Source organism: Manduca sexta, chromosome 5, assembly GCF_014839805.1.
Source record: "Manduca sexta isolate Smith_Timp_Sample1 chromosome 5, JHU_Msex_v1.0, whole genome shotgun sequence".
In the NCBI taxonomy this organism is placed as follows: Eukaryota; Metazoa; Arthropoda; class Insecta; order Lepidoptera; family Sphingidae; genus Manduca; species Manduca sexta.
In genome coordinates this window covers 10,021,712-10,029,843 of record NC_051119.1, presented here as the reverse complement: position 1 = coordinate 10,029,843, position 8,132 = coordinate 10,021,712, and positions in this window count along the sequence as shown.

The following is an 8,132-nucleotide window of genomic DNA, read 5'->3' as shown; positions in this document are numbered from 1 at the left end:
TATAAATATTTTAAATACCACTATAAAACGCAACGCGCAAATCGTTTCAAATTAGTCCGCCTTGAGGCTTTCTAGAGGCGAGACTCCAGTTGGACTTTGCTGTGCGTAGAAAAAATAGTCACGTGTATACAGTGATTGCCACATCTTAGTAGTTTAGTAAGTAAAATATTTTTTCTTTAATGATTGACAATAATTTTAGTAGTTACTATAAATTATTATTATATTATTATGTTTCAGACACAATGGGAAGTAAAGCTATTTCTAGGCAAGAAAAGGAAACGTAACAACGCTGAAACTTCGGCTAAAGCAAAAGCTAAAAGATTGATGTACTAATGTTATAACATGCGTCTGTAGTTATGGTTGTTGCTTTTTACTCATTAAACACTTGAGCATAGTTACTCGAAGGAAAAAATGGAACCTTAAGCTAAAACAATTAGCCCATTGAAATGTTACATGAGCTTTGTATTTTTAGAGGACCCATTTTTATTTTTAGAACATGTGTGGGGGGTCAATAGAAGCTTAATCTCAAGTTTGTGAAGTCGCCCCCCTTGACCCTGGCCGCCATCATGGAAAAAGGGGTGAAAACACTTTTTTCGCGATATCTCGGAAACTAAGCGTCTTACATAAATTTTGTAATGTCATAATTTGTAGCAAATTGTTTTGCCTACAAATATATTTATATAACTTTTTGCCCTAAATTAAAAATTAAAGAAGTTATAAGCAAAAATGTGAGAAAATGTTTATAAAAGTTTTCTTTTTTGCTCTATAACTTTTTTTTTTACATTTTACAAAAAAATTACTTCAAACTAACCTGTAAATGATCTTTTGAGGAAAATTGTTCCCTATAATTTTTTTTTAGTTCATTCATTTAAAACGCTGTTACAGCGCTCCAAAGTTTACCGGGTTCGTCAATGCTCATGAGAATCCGGTCGAAACAAAATGTTTAACTTATTTTTGATTTTTTATTCTAAATATACTATTACAATTTGCAGGCAAAACAATTTGCTACAAATTATGGTTTTACAAAATTTTTGTAAGACGTATAGTTTCCGAGATATCGCGAAAAAAGTGTTTTCACCCCTTTTTCCAAGATGGCGGCCGGGGGACAAGGGTGGCGACCCCACAAACTTGAGGTTAAGCTTCTATTGACCCCCCACACATGGCCCAAAAATAAAATTGCGTCCTCCAAGAAATGCAATATTCGGTCCTTAAATTGTAACATTTCAATGGACTAAACGCACATTTCAAAACTCGTTTTACGCCCGCGGCGTGCGGGTTTGTATGAGGTTCCCGATGTATTGGCGGCCAAATAGTAGAATCGTGCGGGCCACGGTAGCACCAGCGCGCTCTGTGGTTAGTAGGTGGGCGACTGCAGTAGTCGGTAGGGAGGGGTGGTTACAGAAATCTGACGCCATTTTCCTCCATCGTGATCGTTTCTGATATGTTTCCATGGCGTTCTGGAACTCAACTGACCGTTAACTGTCCATCTTGTAACCGCCCGCCTTGCGATAATCGCTCGCCAAGTTTGCAGGACATAATCGGAACCGCGGTGGTTACAAATCGCACAGATCTCCGGTCGTCATGAGTTTGGAAATAAAACAGCCGTTTCTCAACCACGGCGGGCGCGAGTAAAACCGCTTCGTGAGTTCTTAGCCTTATAGAATCACTTTCCTGTCCCGTTGTCAAAACGTTTACAACTCGCCAAATACCCATTGCGCGAGTCCCACTCGCACTTGGCTGATTTTTTTGCATAATGCATAGGTACGCTTACTTTCAAATAACAAGGTTTTTGTGTTCACTGATGCGCACTGTTAAGAAAATTCAAGTGACGAGAGACGGAATCCTATATCTTTCTCCTCTTTGAACCTTAGAAATAAGGGATTTGGTAATTTATGTAGCTAGTGAATAAAACTACTAGTAGTAGTTAGTATACCTATCTTCTTAACTATTTGGGCTAGTTTAGGTTTACACGCTCACATCAATTTTACATATAATTTTATCCTGACGTTTAACCCTGTGCAGGTTTCGGCGTCATTATACTTGTATAAATTAAACGCGTCTAGATCCATATGCAGTTTTACTTAAGTATGTAGTGTTTGCGTAAACTTCGATAACAATAATAGTATATTCTATATATTTTTTAAAATTTTTAGGTAATCGTGCCTGATATTACACTCAAAATAAATAAGGTTATTAAAAGCCGCAAAATTATAGAATTTCAATATTTTTTGGATCAAATTAAAACACTCAATAACCACAACAGAGCAACAGGTTGTAGTATCGAACATTTACAACTATTGAAAGAGAATGTTTGCTTACAGTCAACATTTTTAATGAAGTGTAATATGTGCAATATGGAATTTAAGCTATTTAAGCGCTAAGAGATATACTGATAGTATGGACGTATATCGTGGAACTGTGAATGGAGCTATGATGACTGAAGTTGGTAGATCAAATTTAAACGAACAGTTAGCTGCCATAGATTTACCAATATTAACGCAAAATGTTTACATGAAATGTTACGACGAGTTAGCTAAATGATTGAAATTAGCTGCAGAGGACAGGATGCAAGAGGCCGCTAGGGAAGAAACTGATAAAGATGTTGCCTGTGGCGATGTAAAAGACAGTATTCCCATACTTACAGTCAAAGCTGACTGCTGCTGGTCAAAAAAAAAGTACAGAACCAACTATTTTGCTTCGTCGTGTGTCGCAAATATTATGCAAAACTATGGATATAGAACTGGTAAATTGTTATACATGGATGTACAATCGATCGATTGATGATCGATGTCACTGAGATGCAATACCTACAAAAAAACTATCCAAAAAATATAACCAACTTCCGAAAAAGAAGTCTTTTATTTCTCACTTTTTAGTTATACACCTAAAAATGACATCTCATTACATACACCTTCTGACTCAAAATATAAATTCCAATATGTAATTTCTAATGACTTAATTTAAACTTTCAATACGCTAAATATTAAAAACTGCAGATCTATGGAGTAATTATGTGGTCCATTATAAACATCGTAGCACAGTAATTTTCCTGATTTATTGTCTGATTACGGAGTTCTAGTGCCTATCTTTCGGCTTCATGATGAGCTCCACTTTACTAAAGGGTACTTTCTAAATGCAAATGCTTACATTTTTTAAGCATTTGCATTTAAAAGTCGAAAAATAACAATTTGTAAAATTGCCGTTAAAATTTGTTAAAAATGTTTATTTTTTTATAATTACAAAATGATACATATAAACTATTTCATGATGAATTCTTATATATTTAATAATGGAATTCTTCATTTATCATAAATTCATAAATCATAAGTTACATTCCAATTACATAATTAAAGCGAAAAGATCAAAATTGGTTGGTCTGACTATAAAGATAGCCGACGCGCTAACTCTACGCACACAGCTACGCAACGGCTCTGTGTGAGTGAATTTTGCGAAGAATTACCTATAGTTGACTTCACGCGCCGCACGTAAACGCTCTTAAGGCTATTTTAGATTCACTATTTAATTTTCATGTATATATTTAATATATAAATGAATAACGAAATCAGTAATCTGTTCACCTGATGGTTTTGATAGTAGTGTCACGTATTTACACTGACTAAAATATTCATTAGAATACTGTCACTATCATAGACACGGGGGCAGGCCTTCAATGACGGACCGACGACCTGGTCCATGTGGCGGGACGAAGCTGGATGAGGACTGCCCTGTACAGAACAATCTGGCGTGTATTGCAAGAGGCCTACACTCGGAATTGGGTGAATATTATACAGGCTGAAGAAGAAAATGTTCCTGAAAACGGAATACAACCTTCCTTACATTAATTTATTTGATGGCAGAAACAATGTCTTTTTAATAACTGCTAAAGTAATTTTAATATGCTGGTCCTTCGAGCCGGTTGTATATTTAACTTGTAATTGAAGGCTGCTATCTTGGTGAAGTGACGTTCAAAATTTAATGAAAAAATGGGATTACATAGAGATCATGTAAAAATGTTTTTAGTATGAGTTTTTTGGTCTTGTCATGCTTCTTAAATTACTTCTTCTTAAATATAAAACATAGTATTGACCGCAAGTGCGCCTGCGTGATAACGTTTTGCCGGAATGAAAAGTAAACTTATAGCACTCAGGAATAATGTAGCTTGCTGTTAGTGATAAAAATCTAATTCGGTTTATTAGTTCCAGATATTAGCCCCTACCAACAAAGTGACAAACTTCTACTCTTCATAATATAAGTATAGATAATGCCAGTATACGCCATCTAGTAACGTTAAATCAGTGTGGAAAACAGACGCAAAATGCGTTCCTGCCGCTGAGTCAGAGGGTTCGTACACGCGCTAATACGAGCCTCAACCTCCGTGCTGCCGAATTAATGATCCATGATAGAGATCGCGATGCACTGTGTACAAACATCTTATATTTGGCCAGTACGGTTTAGTAGCAAGGCCTTTATAACTAGGTTTACCGAGATTGTCTTTGCGGTGTTTTTTTTTTTATTGGCAACATGATGTTCGTGGATTCGGCGCGTAAAATATCCATCCCGGTATAAAAGTTCTTAAATAACTAGCGATTCACAGCGTACGTATGTACGGTGTCATGGTCTTCTATTAAATAAATATGATTGTATATTCAAATATTTCCCGCTGGAGCTAATTGCCCAGATAAAATTAGTTAACATGTTAGTCCAGGACACGGTGTACCTATAAGACAAATTGCATTCAAATCTGTTAAGGTGTATGCGTTGACTTCTAACAAACATTAAAAAAAACGATATTCATTTATTTATTTATTTGTAATAAGGTACACCAACAGCACTACATATTACATCAATCAATATTATAAAAAAACTATAAGGTACAGCATCTGATATGTGTGCTACTAATAGGTGAACACAGCATATTGAATTAAAATCTAAAACATAATAACAGGAAGTAGAAAAGAAAATTATAAAGTACTAAAAATATTAAATCAATGAGTAACGATTATATATTAAATAATTTGTCTATAAACACTATTGTAAACAACGTCATACAATTGGCAACACAAAAGGTTAATGAGAATATCTTGTTGACAAAATTTATAAAAAGTTAGTCCATCTTTGAACACTTTTACAGAATCATTAAATATATCAATATCCACTTTAGTGCCAACTTTATTATATAGAGCACATACTCTAGTTATTGGAGCATTTAGACCTAAGTTAGTTCTGTAAGAAGGTGTTTTAAAAATAATAGTTATTGGGCGTCTGGGTTTGTTGTAAGGAACTGCTATATTGACGTTTTCGAGGAGTTCACTGCATTTAATTTTATTATTAACTAACTTATACAGGGCCCTTATTCTGTATGATAGTGTAAACGCGTAACGCGGCCGTGTCATGTTATCGTCGAGAAATGTGCGTGGAATGGTATTCTGTAAGCCAAATTTCTATAGTCCTAAACATGATGCGTTGTGTTACGTGCTTGTTACGCACTGTTAAAATAACGTGTGCGATAGAGAATAAGGCCCCAGGAATGACAATTCCAAAAGCTATTCGGTTATATAATATTAGTAATATAAGATGAGATAGATTTGGGAATCCATCTTTGGAAACATGGCCGCACTCGGGGGCTGGGGTGGTTCTCAGGGGAGACGCGTGTCATCTACCTATAGATTGATTTCTATATTCCGAGAGGTTTCAAATTGTGAGAAATTGGCTTGATGAGCCGAAATGGTTCATGAATTACTTATTTTTACTTAATGTTACTTTTTAATCCACTGATGTTTTCATACTGGCTTGGTAATGTGACTTCACTGCAGTCGATTATAATCTATTCAGAATTCGGACTAATACGAGCAGAAACACAATGTGTTAAAACCCGCCATAGTGGCTCAAGAGTGTCGCGTTCCGGGATCAGCTTATATATATCCGAGTCCAACAGGCCGGCAAAATTGTGTGTGACTGTCGAGGGGTAATCATCTCTCGTATATCCGGTTCCAACAGGCCGACATAATTGTGTTGAGGGGTAATCAATAATCATTTCTCGTCATTCGATATTGTATTGTACCTTATTCCACTTACCATAAGGTGCAGTATCACTGCTGTACACGTATAAAAAAAAAACCAATAAGCATCTCTTAAATTTCGACTCTAAAATGACACTCGGTAGAGGGACGTCGCGCGCGTGTGCTAGTGTTATAAATTCAGTTGCATCGATCGTTGTACGTGTGCAGATGCTCGTGGGAGGCGACAGGTGCCCGCCTATATTATATTCACTAGCACAAATCCGTCTGTAGAGATGTGCCTATATATGTATCGAATAGATGTTTTGATTCACGACGAATTATACGGAAGTGTTGTTCATATCGATTTATACTAATTTTGTTACGAAAAGGTATCTAGCCGGCAGCAAAATTTTATAGAAATGGCCGTCGTTCGTGGCATGTAATGATATTAATATTGTAAAATCATACTTTAGGTGTTAATGCTGTTATTTAATGAGCATATGATAGTAATATACTGGAAAACTGGTAACTGCTGAACTGGCAGTGGATAAAAAATCTAAATGTATAATGTTTAATAAATTCGAGAAATATTTCTTTTTTTATTTCCACTTTGGTTTTTGTCACGATGAAATAAAAAATATCGATATATTCTCATCCCTACTGTAAGGATCAATAAGATAATATCGCTAAGTGTTACGCAGGTATCTTTGATAAAAAACAGACGTGACGGAAGGGTGGTCGAGATAGACAAAAAACTTCGACGGTTTGCCGCCAATTATTACTTAGCTACTATCACCGGACCAACAACTTTGAAATGTTTAGACAAATAATAAAGACAATAAGTATTTTATCTTTTTTTCGCAGCGGGATTTTATATTTTAGCGAGTTTATATTATTTGGAATTAATATAGTAATTTTCTTCGGATAAATACCCCGCAGTCCTGGATTTGTAAATAGGCCGTATAGGGTGACGAATTTCAGAGAACGCTAACGCGATTTAATTTATCATTCGTTTATTTAACTGTAGTGCCTTCCATAATACAAACAAATGGAAAATTATTAAGTCTTTTAAAAACCCACATACAAACATATATAAACCTTCTTACATCGCGCGGCGGAAATAAAGTGGCCTACACTCATAAAAAATATAAATCCAGTACTGGTACCACGTGTTGGAGATTCGGCGATAATTACTTCTTTATATAGAAATTTTGCCCAAAAATAATCATAATAGTATAGGGTATTTAAAATAAAAATCATTTTCTGCAGCTTCAAAGTATATCATAGTGTTTCTCGACAACGAGTCGCCATCGTCTACGAGAGGCTTAATGACCAAGCGAACCTTATCCAAAACGTGTGTAAATCACTTTGAATCTCTTATGTTTTGTATTGTTCGGACGTTGGCAAAGCCGCCTGAGGAATTTACGAGGCCGACCTTCTGAGTATTTTTTTGTCGAGTAGATAAAAATAAGGGATATCGTCCATACGGTCGCGTGGGTGGTTTTCGCCGTGTCTGATTGCCCTATACCTCGGGGCTTTATTTATTTTATTGATTAGTATTTCAACGATTAATTCTGTTACGTAATGTGACCGTAATATCTGCGCTAAAAGGTAGTAAGATTTGGTAACAATAGACATATGTAGATATTCAGTCTTACTTATAAACTTATGTTAGCGTTAAGAGGAGATTAAGAATTGCTTAAATAGCTGTCAAAAACATCATCGTTTCCTAGATTAAACTTAATTAAGAGGCAAGATGGGTTTTGACTTACAGCTGATCGAGTAAATTTGTGTTTTAAGTTTAACTTATCATAGCTTTGTGATTTTTTTATACGTAAGACTGATTATCTTTAATTGCAACTCTTTGGTCAATTCGCTCCATAATGAAAACACTCATCCTTGCTTTTTGATATAAAAACTCGGCCTGAGAATTAAAAAAGCCCATTTTATAATGGCGGTCTACCATTGTTTAGTTAAAAATTTAGCTAATACATGGTTTAAATCGCGCATTTTAATCCTACTAAATTCACTAAATAGTAAATATCAAATACCTGTTACGTTAATATTATTATTTTTTTCTAAACCTTTACAAAAAAGGCATTGATGTCAACTGTCAAACGATGAACACAAAGA